Source organism: Protopterus annectens, chromosome 6.part0 (genome assembly GCF_019279795.1).
Source record: "Protopterus annectens isolate FY-2018-M chromosome 6.part0, PAN1.0, whole genome shotgun sequence".
In the NCBI taxonomy this organism is placed as follows: Eukaryota; Metazoa; Chordata; order Ceratodontiformes; family Protopteridae; genus Protopterus; species Protopterus annectens.
The window spans coordinates 170,826,828-170,844,327 of NC_056737.1; positions in this window are offsets into that span (position 1 = coordinate 170,826,828).

A 17,500-nucleotide genomic window follows, 5' to 3' on the forward strand; every position below is an offset into this window, starting at 1 on the left:
ATACATTCTCTATACTGTTGCATGACTGGGCTGGGGTTCTGTTTCTGACAACATATGATTTATGCATATCTGGCATGGCTTAGTAGTAAATCATTTTGTGTATGGTGTGCATGGTCCTGGGTTCTGGCCTTGCAGGAACTGTTTGTTTTGTTGCTGGGCAGGACACCAGCCATTGGATACGGTGTGCTTAAGGCACTTTAAAACTGTTGTAAGCGGGTTTGTGCAGAGGTAAGCACTGTAACCTCCAGTCATATTGTCTTACACCCAGTTTGCTTCTCCTTTGCTTAATCAGTGTCGGCAGTGCTTAATCCCATGCAAATGCACTTGCACATGCTTACTAGTGCTTACATATGCTTACTACTGCTTATCTGTGCTTACGCCTGCTTACAGCTGCCTTATTCATTATGATGCAGACACTTCACATATGCATTTCCTGCAGTACCCCTGTTCATAAAAATGTATGTTATTTAGTGGGTTTTCCATTACAAATATTGCTTATACCATGCTTTGCCATGTAAAATAGACTGTGCTGCACTGGGACTGGGAATGCCTGCTCATTAGGCGAACACTCTGCTCACTACACTATTGCTGACATGCTTCATTTGCATATATATTGTCCTTGTTATCCTCTTTAGCCTTTTAGGCTGCTTTCACCCTGGCTAAGCAATGGGCACATCTGCGCACCTACGGTTATCTGTACTCAGTGCTTTAGACACAGATACAAGGGTTTCTTCTTTTGATTTTTATGTCCTATTGTTGTACACATGGGGGACTGTTGGTGGGGATATGTGGACACCTATGAGCGGTATCGCTCATTTATTTCCACTTTCTGCTATTCAACATTGCAGGGACGTGTTTATTCTGTGGGCTCTGCTCTCAGACACGCCTCCTGCACTCATACATGCTCCATGTAAGCCTGGGGGCTTGGGCAGCTCGCCTTCATTACTATGCAGGGTGCGCTAACATCCTCCTCCTAAGTGGCCACTTTTGTGCAGGGTTAGACTAGTCCTGCACAGAAGATTAGTAAATCTGAGGGTCTCATTCCTAAATTATAACAGCTGATCCATAATATCTCTTATTCTGGTCAGCTGTAGCCAATGTGGCCTTTTGCGGCTGACCAAGGGAATAAAGTCAGTCATTCTGTTCCCTGGAAATTCCCTTACCTTATCTGCTCATGTGTTACCTCCCTAGTCCTACACATAATTATTTGAAATGTTGGGACCCACTAAATACGGAAACTAAATGGCCGAAAGAACAGACTTACATATATTAAAACTGAAACTTTAAAACTGAACTATTAACGAACTATGATTGAAAGATTGAAGCCAATTATGTGTGTATATATACCTATGAATTTTACTGTTAATTGTATCTGATGAAGTCACAGTGCTGACGAAAACGTTGTATGTTGGACTTGCCTTCGTTAATAAATTATTTTTGGATATTTATTGGTGGACTGATCCCTTCGTACACTGTTTTTTGTTGTTTTGGTTGAGTTTACCAGTGTTGGCTTTCTTTTTGGTTTCTTACATATATTAAGTTTGAGATGCTATTTCTCAGAATATTCCCTTTTCTCCAAGGTATGGGGATCTCAAAGTTGGTATATATAAGTTGTGTGTGTGTGTGTGTGTGTGTGTGTGTGTGTGTGTGTGTGTGTGTGTGTGTGTGTGTGTGTGTGTGTGTGTGTGTTGCCCCCCCCCCCCCAAAAAAAAGAAGTCTAAAGGAAAAGAGTGATTTTTGAGATATGTTCTTCGCTTCTGTTTTTGGTCTTTTTTTCAACTTGTTGGTACATTTCAATAGGAAGACAGTTCAACACGGACAGACTAGTACATTGTTCTTTATGTGACATCCTTTCTATCCAATGCATTTATTTCTCCTCCTGTTTCTTGAATCTTATACCATGCATAAAACCTACCCCACCATGACTGTTGAATAGCCTGTTACCTTGTGGAATCATCATTTTCAATAAAGCCATGTAGTATACCCAGCATTTTTGAAACTGAATACTGACATCTGGATTATCTGTCTCCTGCCTTTATGACCTCTTCATAAAGTGGACACACTGTCTTATTTCTGGTTATAATTTGCAATAAAGACAAATCACATTTAGTGTTATATACATATTGTTAATTAGTTCTTAAAAGTTGTATGCTACTGCACTATGAACAAAACTGTCATTTCTTCTGTAGTGCATATAAATATATTAAAAATGTATAATAAAAGATGGAGAGCATATTCTAAGGAATTTGTTGTAGTAACATAGGTACAATACTAGGCAAGAGATCAGAGAAACCATAAGATGTTTATGCATATATGCCTTTAAGGAGACACATTTAAAGTAATTTGCCATCCTTTTATGGTTGCCACCTTTTCAGACTGCCCATAGTGGGGCATTTTTTTTGGGGGGGGCATAAAATTTTGCAGGACAAGCTCTACCTGCAGACACTGCAAAGGACTGAACATTTTTTGCTAAAATAAAAGGTTATTGGTGTAGTATTTAAGTTGCTTTTGCTATTTAATATTATACTTAGGTGTTTTAGATACAAAGTAATTATTTATATGTTTTATAGTACTATATTAAAGAAGCTTATGTTTTTTTCTCATAAAATATCAGGACATTTGCCTTTTTTTTTTCTTTTGCAGCATGCAAGTGCCCAAATAGGGAATGTTTTATGAAAATGGGGCAGGCGGTAACCCTACACACTTTACAACCACTTGATAATGCTTGCCTCTCAAACTGGGCAGGACCATGCACAATAACCCTGGTGAAAACCTGAGTCGACTCTTCTAGTCATGAAGATTAGCTTTGAAGTTAGCTAAAGTAGCACTTTGACTGACTTATTTCATAGGCTGGGAATAAGCTGAGTTATGAACCTAACCCTTTAGCGAGTATTGTTTATTTGCTTGTACAGATTTAGGTCAAGAGTATGGGTGTTCTTGGAGCCACTGGCTTTGTGAAGAAATAGAAGGTCAATAGCACTGGGTCTTTCATGGAAGAGTGACACACAGATCATTATAGCACAACCTATAAGTTAGTGCATATAAGGAGCATTGTGTTATTCTATCAGGGTGAAAGATTTAAGGATTTACATTTTTTTTTTTATTAAAAATCATTGAGGCCTTTCCAGTTGAATAATATAGGTTTGCATTATTACATAAAAAAGTATGCACTGTTTTCAATGATATAAGTTCAGTGATGGCTCTGATAATGGAAGAGTGGAGTGTTAAGATGACTTCTTTGGATCTTGACGAAATTCCCTTTGAAATTAACTGGGCCATGTAGAAGGACTTCTTAACTATGGTGGAAACATTATGACTGAATTAGAGAAGATTGCTGACATAAGTGCCCAGGCTGTTGACTGCATTTATCTAAAGAGAAATATCACTTGTAACATATTGTGGGAATATTGTTACTGCAAAGTACTGCTGTGCCACACTTTTTTTGCACTTAACTTCAGACCATTTTTAGTACACCAGGAATACACATATTCCAATCCTTGTTGGACCAGTTTAGTATCAGTAGATGAACAGATAGTGCCCATCTTGGAGTCATCAGCAAACTTGGCAAACCACACTTCTGGGATATTGGATTGGATGCTTGCAGGATAAATACAAAGACATGAGAGGGCCCAGCACTGATCCATGTGATACCTCCACTTATAGATCAGAGCAACTTTCACAATCTGTTGGATATCCTATTTATATTCCATTAAACAACATAGGAGTTTACATTAAGTCTCTCTAATTTTTCAGTAATGCCAGCATGGGGAATAGTTTCAAAAGCTTGGCAAGGTCATAATAATGCAACAAAAGGTAGTACAGCACACAAACGGAGCCCAGGAACAGCGTGTCAAAACAAAAATAATAAATATATTCAATCACCATATGCACGTTCTTCCTGGTAATACGCTAAAGAGACTCCAACTGCTTAGAAATAAAAGTTCCAAAACGCTGACACTCCACTACTATCAGGAGATGTAACAAAACAGTCCAGGTTTGTAAAATCACACGAATTTATTCCAAAACGACAAAAAAGTGAGCGCTTTCGCCAACAGGCTTCTTCAGACTTTATAAAATAGCACTCATATGCCACAGTTTAAATACATCTCTCTTTGCAGTGATTGGTTAAACATCATTTCAAATTAATTACTTATGTATTTAACATTTAAAATGGATGTAACTTAACCAAATAAATAAATAAAGCTGCAGCCATTAAAATTACATATAAATATATACCTAAAATTGAAGTATATATATAAATCTAACTACTTTAATAAAGGTATTCATTTCAATGTATAAACACCTATTAAAACCTATGTAGGTCTAATAAAAAACAGATATACATATGTATAACTTAAAACCATAACATAAAATTAATTATTTAGGTCTGAAGATCCTTCTGTTCTTCAAAATGGGTTTGATTTGAACTTTGTCGTTCAAACCTGGTGGTTCATCAGCTTTCAACCTGATTATCCATCTCACTTCACATTCAAGGGTCAGATTGATAACATCGCCCCCTCTAAAACTAGTGTATATAGATTGAAGCACACTAAATTTGAATGTGTGTTGTGCTCCTGCTGTCTGATGGTGTTTAGCTAGGGCATTCACATCTGAGCCTGTCCTAATGTGATAGTTATGTTCTCTGATGCGTTCTTTCAATGTCCTGTTGGTCTTACCAACATAAAATGATGGACATGTGATGCATGTTGCCAGATAGACCACATTTTTACTATTACAATTAGTGTTGGTGTCAAAATAAAACCTATAGTTAGTAACTGGATGAACAAATATTGTTTCTTCATTGATGAAACCGCAATGATTACATGTGCCACATGGCAACGTATTCCTATCTTTATTGACCATCACTTGTTTAAAATTCACCTTTTTAGGTTTGCATAACAGCCTTTTCAAATTGGGTTTATTTTTAAAGGCAAAACAAGGCTTAGGACCTACCATTTTACCAATTTCCCTATCAGATAGTAAAATGTCCCAATGTTTATTATATAATTCTTTAACTGGTTTGGTGTCCCTGGTATAGGGCATAACTGGCCTAACTACCTCAGTGGATAGTTGTGGGGTTATGTCAAGACTTTCATCCCGTTCTGAGAAATAAGGTTTGGCTGTTGAAGTTCGTAAATTATTAACCTCAGAGATCACCATCTCAATTAACCCTGTGTCATACCCTCTTTCAACAAACCTCTTCCTCAACTGTTCTACCTCAATCCCATATCTATGGTCTAAGGGTTTATACCTAGATGCTCTTAAAAACTGACCTTTCATGATGTTGTAAAAAACATGGTGTGGGTGCATACTATTCCAATGGAGCAGCGTGTTCCTATGACATAATTTTCTGTGAATAGACGTATTCAATGCTCCATTTTCTAGCCTGGATACTTCTATGTCTAGGTATGAAATCCTAGTATCTGAATAGTTCAATGTGAACTTTAAGAAGTTAGTGGACACATTCATATGGTCCACAAACATTCTTAGTGTCTCAACATCACCCAACCAAATGAAAAAAAAGGTCATCCACAAATCTACGGTATAACCCAACATGTTCCTTAAAGAGGTTGGAACTGAACAAAAACTCATCTTCCCAGGCTGCCATAACTAGGTTGGCGTAGCTATTGGCACAAGAAGTGCCCGTAGCTACGCCATCCTTTTGAAGGTAAATATCCTCTCCAAAAACAAACACGTTGTTACACAGTATAGTTTCTAGGTATAATGCTATTAAATCAATCTTCGTGGTCAAAAAATCTGAATGTGAAGACAGGTAAGTTCTTATATAATGGATGCCTAACTCATTAGGTATCATTGTGAAAAGGCTAACTACATCCAGTGTAACTAATATATACGCAGCATTGTCGTCTACGTCTTTTGTGTATGCATACAAATCCAGTAAAAACTGTTTACTGTCCTTAAGTATGGTTTTATTCATGTCAATGAATGGTCTCAACGTTGTTTCCGTATAAATAGATAGTGGCTCAGTTACCCATCCCTGACCAGCTACAATAGGTCTCATCGGTGGATTAGTGCAGGACTTGTGTATCTTTGGCAGGCCCTGAATAATGGGTAATACAGGGTTATCAACTTTGAGATATTTGTATAACTCATCAGTTATACTTGAGGACATAATAAGGTCATCTAAAGTATAATAAACATCAAATACCTTCTGTTTAACTCATTCCATATCAATCTTGAGATAAAATTTATCATCACTCAAGAGATGTAACATTCTCTGATTATAGTCAACTAAATCCATCAAAACAATGGGACCGCCCTTATCGGCAGGTCTGATGGCTAGAGTAGCATCATTCTTTAAATCATTCAGTGCGCATCTTTGTTTATAATTTAAATGTTGACCATGTCCCTTAGGTTGGTAAGTTAAAAAATGATCGTGTATATCATTTTCCAGCATTCTGCCAAACACATCCAGCACTGGATATAACTGTGGTATAAACGTACTGTTAGTACGAAATCTGGGCGGTTTAATACTGTTATCATTTGAGCCAAATTCTAATTTAAGTTGCAAGTTCCTAGTGAACAGTTTGGTGTTAATAATCGAGTCTACTACATCATCCCTACCCAAAGGTATAAAACTCAGACCTTTATTCAATACCTGCTGTTCATAAACATTCAAAATTCTACTGGACAAATTAATAATTAACGAGGTGTCCTCTCCCACATCTTTTTTAGAGTGGGTCCCTGATGATCCTTGGTCGGCCCCTTCCTTTTGTGCCTGCCCCTGCTGGCTGATCTTATTCTTTCTGAGCCTTGACTCTGTACAATGGGGAAAGGGATATTACCCTTACCTGTTTGTACTGTGATAATGTTGCTCCCTGTTAAGACTTTAGGTCTTACTACAACCTCCGTGGAAGCAATTACATCATTACTAAAGACAGTTGGGTTACTGCCACCTTCAACGTAATTTTGTTGTATTAATGGGTTGTCCCTACTCTCATCTGATGGTAAATTAACAGTAACCCTTTGAGAAGAAGCATTTATCGTTTCTGCCAAAGGTAATGGCATGTTAACAGAGGCCGATGGTATCCTTGTCTCATCATTTCCATGTGTTTCGCTATTACTAACAGAATTATAGTTGGTAATAGCATCAGTTAAAGGTTTCCAAACTGGAGCCGTATGAGTAGGTACATGATTACGTCTATATTTGGAATTATTAACATCAGTATTACTAGCTTGTTCCCTGGGCCACATGAACACATGGCTATTCTTAAAATCTCTGACATCCCTGGTAATTTTTACTTTCTTTTGTTCTATTAAACGTTTTTCAAATAGCATTACATCGTCAAGTACTCTTTCTATTTTATTATTCAAACCAGCATTCACATATTTTTTGCCAAGATTATCAAAACATTTGTTAACCAGATCCTTTAACATAATCTCCTCAGGTGTATGATACTCAATGAGTAACTTCATGTAGCTATAACTAAGCTCCATGTTCAATTGTTGCCATTTAAACAGAAGGTCAGGGAACTTATTCCCTGACGTGGGCATTTTTAGAATACGTAGCCCACGGGGTATAATCTTTTTAGATAAACAAGCCTCGAAATACATTCTTTGTACCTGCAATTTCTTCAATTTAATAAAGGTAGTTTCAAAGTCCTGTAAGTCCTTTGCAAAGTCCAAGGAGTTATCTTCGGTTTCAATGTTACCGTCAGGTTCAGTGTTCGGAAAAAAGTCCAAAAGTATGTTGTCCTTTCCAGCCAAGCAAGCTTGGAAGCGTCTTACGCCCTTGATGGTTCCTTCTCTCTCCATGGATATGGGTACGTAAGCGAGTTCGACGTTAGAGTCGTCAATATTAGCTATTCTCCTAAGGTGCTGCACTGCAAAATACGTATAACAATGCAACAAAAGGTAGTACAGCACACAAACGGAGCCCAGGAACAGCGTGTCCAAACAAAAATAATAAATATATTCAATCACCATATGCACGTTCTTCCTGGTAATACGCTAAAGAGACTCCAACTGTTTAGAAATAAAAGTTCCAAAACGCTGACACTCCACTACTATCAGGAGATGTAACAAAACAGTCCAGGTTTGTAAAATCACACGAATTTATTCCAAAACGACAAAAAAGTGAGCGCTTTCGCCAACAGGCTTCTTCAGACTTTATAAAATAGCACTCATATGCCACAGTTTAAATACATCTCTCTTTGCAGTGATTGGTTAAACATCATTTCAAATTAATTACTTATGTATTTAACATTTAAAATGGATGTAACTTAACCAAATAAATAAATAAAGCTGCAGCCATTAAAATTACATATAAATATATACCTAAAATTGAAGTATATATATAAATCTAACTACTTTAATAAAGGTATTCATTTCAATGTATAAACACCTATTAAAACCTATGTAGGTCTAATAAAAAACAGATATACATATGTATAACTTAAAACCATAACATAAAATTAATTATTTAGGTCTGAAGATCCTTCTGTTCTTCAAAATGGGTTTGATTTGAACTTTGTCGTTCAAACCTGGTGGTTCATCAGCTTTCAACCTGATTATCCATCTCACTTCACATTCAAGGGTCAGATTGATAACATCGCCCCCTCTAAAACTAGTGTATATAGATTGAAGTACACTAAATTTGAATGTGTGTTGTGCTCCTGCTGTCTGATGGTGTTTAGCTAGGGCATTCACATCTGAGCCTGTCCTAATGTGATAGTTATGTTCTCTGATGCGTTCTTTCAATTTCCTGTTGGTCTTACCAACATAAAATGATGGACATGTGACGCATCTTGCCAGATAGACCACATTTTTACTATTACAATTAGTGTTGGTGTCAAAATAAAACCTATAGTTAGTAACTGGATGAACAAATATTGTTTCTTCATTGATGAAACCGCAATGATTACATGTGCCACATGGCAACGTATTCCTATCTTTATTGACCATCACTTGTTTAAAATTCGCGTACAATACAAATACAAGTACACTAAATTTGAATGTGTGTTGTGCTCCTGCTGTCTGATGGTGTTTAGCTAGCGCATTCACATCTGAGCCTGTCCTAATGTGATAGTTATGTTCTCTGATGCGTTCTTTCAATGTCCTGTTGGTCTTACCAACATAAAATGACGGACATGTGACGCATCTTGCCAGATAGACCACATTTTTACTATTACAATTAGTGTTGGTGTCAAAATAAAACCTATAGTTAGTAACTGGATGAACAAATATTGTTTCTTCATCGATGAAACCGCAATGATTACATGTGCCACATGGCAACGTATTCCTATCTTTATTGACCATCACGTGTTTAAAATTCACGTACAATACAAATACAAGTACACTAAATTTGAATGTGTGTTGTGCTCCTGCTGTCTGATGGTGTTTAGCTAGGGCATTCACATCTGAGCCTGTCCTAATGTGATAGTTATGTTCTCTGATGCTTTCTTTCAATGTCCTGTTGGTCTTACCAACATAAAATGATGGACATGTAACGCATCTTGCCAGATAGACCACATTTTTACTATTACAATTAGTGTTGGTGTCAAAATAAAACCTATAGTTAGTAACTGGATGAACAAATATTGTTTCTTCATTGATGAAACCGCAATGATTACATGTGCACCATGGCAACGTATTCCTATCTTTATTGACCATCACTTGTTTAAAATTCACCTTTTTAGGTTTGCATAACAGCCTTTTCAAATTGGGTTTATTTTTAAAGGCAAAACAAGGCTTAGGACCTACCATTTTACCAATTTCCCTATCAGATAGTAAAATGTCCCATTGTTTATTATATAATTCTTTAACTGGTTTGGTGTCCCTGGTATAGGTCATAACTGGCCTAACTACCTCAGTGGATAGTTGTGGGGTTATGTCAAGACTTTCATCCCGTTCTGAGAAATAAGGTTTGGCTGTTGAAGTTCGTAAATTATTAACCTCAGAGATCACCATCTCAATTAACCCTTTGCAAAGTCCAAGGAGTTATCTTCGGTTTCAATGTTACCGTCAGGTTCAGTGTTCGGAAAAAAGTCCAAAAGTATGTTGTCCTTTCCAGCCAATCAAGCTTGGAAGTGTCGTACGCCCTTGATGGTTCCTTCTCTCTCCATGGATACGGGTACGTAAGCGAGTTCGACGTTAGAGTCGTCAATATTAGCCATTCTCCTAAGGTGCTGCACTGCAAAATACGTATAACAATGCAACAAAAGGTAGTACAGCACACAAACGGAGCCCAGGAACAGCGTGTCAAAACAAAAATAATAAATATATAAACAACAAAGACTATCAGTGAGTCCCAGCTCTACCTTCCAATAAAATTTATTTCGTTGAACAGTTCCTTCTCTAGCGCCTCGGCCAACAGCCTTTACAGAGTAAAACAGTAAAACTCATAAAACACTTGCAATATATACAAAAAACAAGTAATCAATCAATTACATAATTAAACTATCAAATCACATAGCTTAAATATATTTAAAGTCATAGTCTTAAACAAGACATTGCCAGTTACATTCTCTGTTCATTCCATGTGGATGCAAAGTCCCAAATTTCATAATCAAAATGCATTCCTTTTGTCTTAACATATTTTTTTGCCTATCAACATCATTATAATATAATGGAACATGTTCCAGAACAGACACTTGTATATTCTCAATATTTCCATGGTGTACTGAGTTAAAATGCTCAGCAATAGGACTAGTAATTTTATTATTTTTAACATCTCTAATATGTTCTTTTATCCTATCTGCTAGCATTCTTTTTGTTTCTCCAATATAGTATTTGTTACAATCACAGAATATGACATACACAACACCTTTGCTCATACATGTATATTTACCTTTTGTATCAAAAATTTTGCCATTTATTTTATTCACTTCATTTACAACATGTTTACATATAGCACATTTTCCACAAGGAATGTTCCCAAATTCTTCACAACATTTAATTCATTAGTACAAGGCTTTTATAAATGCTGTGTATCAGAAAGTCCTGTATATTTTCCCCTTTCTATATGATGTCATTAATTTTATATTTTTCAGTGATGTTATATCTTTTTAATAAAATTCCAATATTCCATAATGATTTTATTACCAATCATAGAGAAGTTAGTGTACTTTGTAACAAAAACATTCTCTCCTGTTCAGTCCCATATTTATTGCTACTTTCATAGTTATTTTGTCTAATAGTGCCCTTACTCTGTTTAAAGGCTCTATGCAAGCTATTTTCTACATCATCTGGGTTATACCCTCTAGTTTTGAATATCTCGGCCACTTTATAGGCCTCCCTAAAGCCATATCAATATCAGAATTGAGTCTTTTATTCTCAAAAATTCCCCATAGGGGATGGCTGACAACGTATGGGGATGGCAACTATCTCCCACATTTTCCAACTTATTTCATCAAATTTTCTATGAATACTAGTATATATGGGAAAGCCATTATTGCCCCTAAGCGAAATATCCAAGAAATTAACCTGATTTCCCTTTGTATGTCACTAAATTTTATACCAAATCTGTTATTATTTAATTCATCAATGAAGTTATCTGATGTATCCCAATCCCATGACAAATGAAAATTAGGTCATCAATAAATCTAAAATACCTTAGAACATTATTTTGAAAGAAAGGCAACCTATACAGGTGTTCATTTTCAAATAGCCCCATAAACAGGTTAGCATAGGCTGGTGCAAACGCTGCCCCATAGCAGTACCTGTAACTTGTCTATAAACAGTGCCATTAAATTCAAAAATTATTTTTCGAGCAGAATTCTACCAGTTCCAGGACATAATATGTTTTAGGACTATCATTCAAAAAGAATTTTATAGCTTCCAAGCCCAAAATATGGGAAATATTGGTGTAGAGACTCTCTACATCCACCGTAATAAAGTACATATTTTCACCCCAATATATATCTTTTATTTTCCTTAGAAAATCATATGAATCTTGTATATAAGAAGGTAACAACAGAACTTTCTTTATCAATATTTCATGTAACATGGTGCAAAGATTATAAGTAAAATATCCAAAAGCTGACACAATAGGCCGACCAGGTGGTCGGATCAGATCTTTATGAATTTTAGGTAGGCAAAAGAATTTTGCAATTTTTCTGTTCTTTACATTTATTTTTCTATTTATATCCATTTGACTTAGATAGTGTAATCTCACACCTTTCTGTAATAATTTTTCAAAATCTTTTCTGCTTGACATAGCTGATTAATGTTAGTTTTACAATATACATTGTTGTTATCTAGATGTTGCATACACATACTATAATAATCATGAGAATTTAATATAACTAATTTTCCCCTTTGTCTGCTTGTTTAAAGACTATATTACAGTTTTTACTCAGTTGTTGCAGCTTTTCCCATTCCAATTTTGTTAGATTATAAGTATGCTTTTAATTCATAAAGCTCTCTATTTCCTTTTCTAACATTGTATTCAGTAGAGATTCAAAATGTACTATATTAGAATTTTTACATGGAGGTAAAAAATAGTTATTATCTTTAAGCATATGTGTATTTAATAAGTCATAAGCATTGTTTTCATCTTCACTACCCGATGCACATGAATAAAAACTTTCTTCACTTTCTGTTTCACTATCTAATGAAAGTAAAACATCACAGTTAGTATCTAACTCAGTTGCTTTATTTAATCTAAAGAAGTGTTCCTTTAAATGCATTTTTCGCATAGTTGGAACAATTCAGTTTTAACCTCATACTTTTGGGTAAGCATGTGGGGACAAATTTTAAACCCTTCTCTAAAACAGACATTTCTATCTTGTCTAGTTTATAACTGGACAAGTTAACAACATAATTACTATGTAAGTTATGTCCATCTACCTTTCTTATGTTGTCCATCGCCCGAGTCTCTCTGGCGTTCTGGATTGTTCTAGCCCCTTTTCCTGGTATTGGTATAATGTCCATTCGATTCTGAGTAGGTTTTATGAAATGCTTCTGGGTTTGCTGCAACTGGCAGTCTAGGAAAAGTTTCTCTGTCATCTTCTTCCCATGAAGACGCTCCACTTTCACCAGACAGGAAGTTCTTACTGGCATATTTTTCTGAAGCAGGATTTCCTTTTGAAAAGAGACACTCTTTCTCCTGTTTCTTTGATAGCTAGGAAATACAAACGCCCTCTTGTGGTCATAGTCTCTAATGTCTCTAGTTAGTTTAGATTTTTTTCTTTCTACCAGATCTTTTTCATAACTATTTAATTTGGTGTTAATGCCTGAGAGGAAATTCTCTAATGTAAAATTTGATGTAATATTTACCAGTTGTTCACAAACTTGTTTGGTTTCAACTACAAGTTTGTCTTTTTCATATTGTCTCTTTCAATTAAAATTGACACCCATTCTAAACTGCACCGATGTGCAGCTGCTATCCATCGTTCATGAAATTTAACTTCTACTTCATTAGTAAGGTCAAATGGTGTTGATGGATTCTTAATAGACCTTAACCCTCTAGGTGTTATATCCAGTTCAATATATCTTTCAAGACTGCCAATATTGTAGAAAGTAGATGTTTCTTTAAAAATCAATCTTTCAAGTTTAGAACACAAATCCTGTACATCTGGATTATCTGAAATAATGTTCTTTTGCCTACCATAGCAAAAGGATTGGTAGTAGTTCTCTTCCTGGAATTTTCCCATTTCTTTATAATACCAAAGCCTGAGTCTCCTGTGGCTTCTGGTACTACATTCTTTATCATTGTTGTGCCAGTGTCATTAGGCAAATTATTGGAACGGTTGCTATTTTCTCCATTCCGATTAAACATCTCCATACCAGTCTCTCTAAATATTCTAGGAAAGGAGCACATGGACTCACTTGTCATATTAAAACAACAGCAAGCAAGATGTATATATATAAACAACAAAGACTATCAGTGAGTCCCAGCTCTACCTTCCAATAAAATTTATTTCGTTGAACAGTTCCTTCTCTAGCGCCTCGGCCAACAGCCTTTACAGAGTAAAACAGTAAAACTCATAAAACACTTGCAATATATACAAAAAACAAGTAATCAATCAATTACATAATTAAACTATCAAATCACATAGCTTAAATATATTTAAAGTCATAGTCTTAAACAAGACATGGCCAGTTACATTCTCTGTTCATTCCATGTGGATGCAAAGTCCCAAATTTCATAATCAAAATGCATTCCTTTTGTCTTAACATATTTTTTTGCCTATCAACATCATTATAATATAATGGAACATGTTCCAGAACAGACACTAGAGTCGTCATTATTAGCCATTCTCCTAAGGTGCTGCACTGCAAAATACGTATAACAATGCAACAAAAGGTAGTACAGCACACAAACGGAGCCCAGGAACAGCGTGTCAAAACAAAAATAATAAATATATTGAACTATTCAGATACTAGGATTTCATACCTAGACATAGAAGTATCCAGACTAGAAAATGGAGCATTGAATACGTCTATTCACAGAAAATTATGTCATAGGAACACGCTGCTCCATTGGAATAGTATGCACCCACACCATGTTTTTTACAACATCATGAAAGGTCAGTTTTTAAGAGCATCTAGGTATAAACCCTTAGACCATAGATATGGGATTGAGGTAGAACAGTTGAGGAAGAGGTTTGTTGAAAGAGGGTATGACACAGGGTTAATTGAGATGGTGATCTCTGAGGTTAATAATTTACGAACTTCAACAGCCAAACCTTATTTCTCAGAACGGGATGAAAGTCTTGACATAACCCCACAACTATCCACTGAGGTAGTTAGGCCAGTTATGCCCTATACCAGGGACACCAAACCAGTTAAAGAATTATATAATAAACATTGGGACATTTTACTATCTGATAGGGAAATTGGTAAAATGGTAGGTCCTAAGCCTTGTTTTGCCTTTAAAAATAAACCCAATTTGAAAAGGCTGTTATGCAAACCTAAAAAGGTGAATTTTAAACAAGTGATGGTCAATAAAGATAGGAATACGTTGCCATGTGGCACATGTAATCATTGCGGTTTCATCAATGAAGAAACAATATTTCTTCATCCAGTTACTAACTATAGGTTTTATTTTGACACCAACACTAATTGTAATAGTAAAAATGTGGTCTATCTGGCAAGATGCGTCACATGTCCATCATTTTATGTTGGTAAGACCAACAGGACATTGAAAGAACGCATCAGAGAACATAACTATCACATTAGGACAGGCTCAGATGTGAATGCCCTAGCTAAACACCATCAGACAGCAGGAGCACAACACACATTCAAATTTAGTGTACTTCAATCTATATACACTAGTTTTAGAGGGGGCGATGTTATCAATCTGACCCTTGAATGTGAAGTGAGATGGATAATCAGGTTGAAAGCTGATGAACCACCAGGTTTGAACGACAAAGTTCAAATCAAACCCATTTTGAAGAACAGAAGGATCTTCAGACCTAAATAATTAATTTTATGTTATGGTTTTAAGTTATACGTATGTATATCTGTTTTTTATTAGACCTACATAGGTTTTAATAGGTGTTTATACATTGAAATGAATACCTTTATTAAAGTAGTTAGATTTATATATATACTTCAATTTTAGGTATATATTTATATGTAATTTTAATGGCTGCAGCTTTATTTATTTATTTGGTTAAGTTACATCTATTTTAAATATTAAATACATAAGTAATTAATTTGAAATGATGTTTAACCAATCACTGCAAAGAGAGATGTATTTAAACTGTGGCATATGAGTGCTATTTTATAAAGTCTGAAGAAGCCTGTTGGCGAAAGCGCTCACTTTTTTGTCGTTTTGGAATAAATTTGTGTGATTTTACAAACCTGGACTGTTTTGTTACATCTCCTGATAGTAATTGAGTGTCAGCATTTTGGAACTTTTATTTCTAAGCAGTTGGAGTCTCTTTAGCGTATTACCAGGAAGAACGTGCATATGGTGATTGAATATAAGGTCATAATAATGCATACACACAGAGTCATCATGGTACATAGCCTCTGTAACCTTTTCAAAGAAATTTACTGGGCTCAGAAGACAAGACCTGCTCTTCACAGAACTAGACTGCATAGGGTCTAGATCGGTTAAGTTGCCAATGTTTCCATAAATGAGTCCCTCTGTGATATGTTAGATGGCTTTACATATAGGATTAGTGAGGCAGCTTGGCTTATAATTACTTGGGTCTATAGAAGGGGGCCACCCTTGTTTAGGGGAGTCACAGAAGCTATCAGGCACAGAAATGGTGGACAGGCTGAGAATGAACAGTTTAAGCAGAGACTTGGATATTGCATACCTCGTACCAATGAGAATGCAGACTGCTATGTTGTGTAGCCATCCAGAAGAATTTTTTTTATTCTTTGACAGCAATTCTAAGACACCTTAGGTGAATTTGTGAGAAACTTAATATTCAGGGACTGGGGCAACAATGAGGTTAGGTGAGATAAAGTTAACACTAAACTTGTATGCTAATATCACGAAAAAGTTATGCTGGATTTATCCAGTAAGACAGCCCAGGTTTATGAAGCATCAAATTTGAGCACTTTTGTAACTTAAAAGTTTAGAATTTCATAAAAATATAAAAATAATGATAGCTTCATTTCTTGGTTTAATTTTCTTATAATGGTGTATATATTAATACAAATTTTATTTAGCATGTTAGAATTTATTATTTAACATTTGATTACTGTTTTTTTATGTTTTCAGTTGCTTTTATTTTTCAGATTGTTTGAAACTGAACCCGTATTAATGGTATTGACCTTTTTGTGGTAGTTTGTACTTTAGTTTCTGGGTTGTGCAAGTTGGTTCTCACTTTATCTGCTAATATATTGACTAGATCCTTTGAATCAGAATGCATGATGTTAATATGTATGAATGCAATTCATTGTTGGACATTATTCCTTAATTTTCTGACAAAATGAAGAAGGACTTTTAGTTTCCTTTGGTGTCTGTGGCAACATTAAATGTGTACTTTACATTTTTTAATTGGGCTCTTAAGTTTCCTTCTGGCATGTCTCATTGAGGTCTTAAGGCAGAGGGATGGAGATTTGTTACAACTTTTCATAATTTTCATTTTTTTTTCTTTTGTTATATAGTTTAGCAATACATGGGAGTTCCACCAGAGAGGTTTATTTCTGAATTTAAAATCATATGTAATGTAGACAGGTATGGACTTTTCTTGGCAGCTGTTTAGGTTCTAGTAAAAATAATGAATGTGACACCCCTCACAGCATAATCTATTTGCTGGATATTTTTTGGGATTTTGCATAGGTCTTTTACAACCTGAAGCAGACTTGTCCTGCAGGAACCCTTAAAGACAGTCTCAATTAGTGGTGCAGTTGTACCACTAGGCCTTACAGGGAAGATGTCTGATATTTAACTATGAAGAGATGTGGGAAGTGGCATAGTTAGTAGGTTGGCTGGAAAGGCCTAGGTCAAGGATTTTAGAGTTTCTGTTGGATATTGTTACAATTTGCTCCAGTGCATTGGCATTAATATAGTCTATACAATGCTGATCATATTTATTTTTAGCAGTGTAAGTATGCCAATCAGTGCTTGGGA